Here is a 1,046-nt window from a genome sequence, read left to right on the forward strand (position 1 = left end):
TGCGGCGCCGGGAGCCTTCTCTGCCCAAGGTCTGGCACAGCTGCAGCCCGCTCAGCACCCTGCCCTCTGCCACACGCCAACCCCCAGTCGGGGGTGTCCTGTCCGCGTGGGGACACGTGCCGGATCGGTGCCGTCCGGGAGGTCCCTCCTTGGGGACAGAGGTGGCCGTCCCTCTGCTCCCAGCGAGGAGGGTCCGTGCCCAGCCCAGCCCTGGCAGAGCAAGTTTGGCAGCGGCTGCTTGCCTGGCTCTGTCCCGGGGGCAGCGAGGGCTGCCGGGGAGACCGAACGATGGGTGGTCCCCACCGTCGTGCCAAAGCATCGCCAATCCCTGCTCCTCCTGCAGCCACTTGCAGGATGGGACGGTCCCCCCAGTCGCAGCGGAGGTGTCCCCACGTCCCCCAGCCCCAGTGGGAGAGGGGCTCCGGGAGACCGGGAGAGCTGGCGGGTCTCTCCAGCACCCTTGGGTACCCCTCCTGGCTCGCCCGCCGAGCTGCGGGCATGACCAGATGGAGCCATGGGGACCTCAGCGTGGGTGTCCCCAGGGATGCCCCGGGTCTGGGCACGCAGAGCCTGAGTCCTGCCCCGCTGATGGAGGCCTCCCCGGCCCCGCTGTGTGCGTGGCTGGCACGGCCCTGCAGACCATTGGCATCGGGGATGCGATAGGGAAAGGAGACCGGAGCTGGAGCCTCTCACGGCGCTGGGTAGGGAATGAGGTGGGGGGTTGGCAGCTGGGGGAGGGGGCTCTCCCGGGCACCCCAGCTCCAGCTCTGCCCCCCGCACCCCCTGGCACCCCACAGGGCTCTTGGGAGGAGCCAAGGCTGGACCACCAGGAGGGAAGTAGCCCCTGCCTAGAGTAAGGCTATTGCAAACCTCCTCCCTTGGCTGGCCTGGCCTCCTGCCCAGAGTGTTATTGGGGTGCAGGCGTCTGGGGCTACCTCAGGCACCCCTCCGTCTGGGCACAGCCTGGCCGGCTGCTCCCGGCCGCACCGGGGCTGGCCATGCCCAGCTGGGACTGGAGGGGGAGGCACGTCCCCTCCCGACAGCAC

At 70.5% G+C, this 1,046-nt stretch overlaps 1 protein-coding gene across 1 annotated transcript in view; it reads left to right on the forward strand.

Annotated features, from left to right (window-relative positions):
* SYT7 (synaptotagmin 7) overlaps nt 1-1,046 on the forward strand; it is a 34,637-nt gene that overhangs the window by 12,980 nt on the left and 20,611 nt on the right.

The sequence above is a fragment of the Aptenodytes forsteri genome, unplaced genomic scaffold (assembly GCF_000699145.1).
Source record: "Aptenodytes forsteri isolate BGI_AS27 unplaced genomic scaffold, ASM69914v1 Scaffold429, whole genome shotgun sequence".
Classification (NCBI taxonomy): Eukaryota; Metazoa; Chordata; class Aves; order Sphenisciformes; family Spheniscidae; genus Aptenodytes; species Aptenodytes forsteri.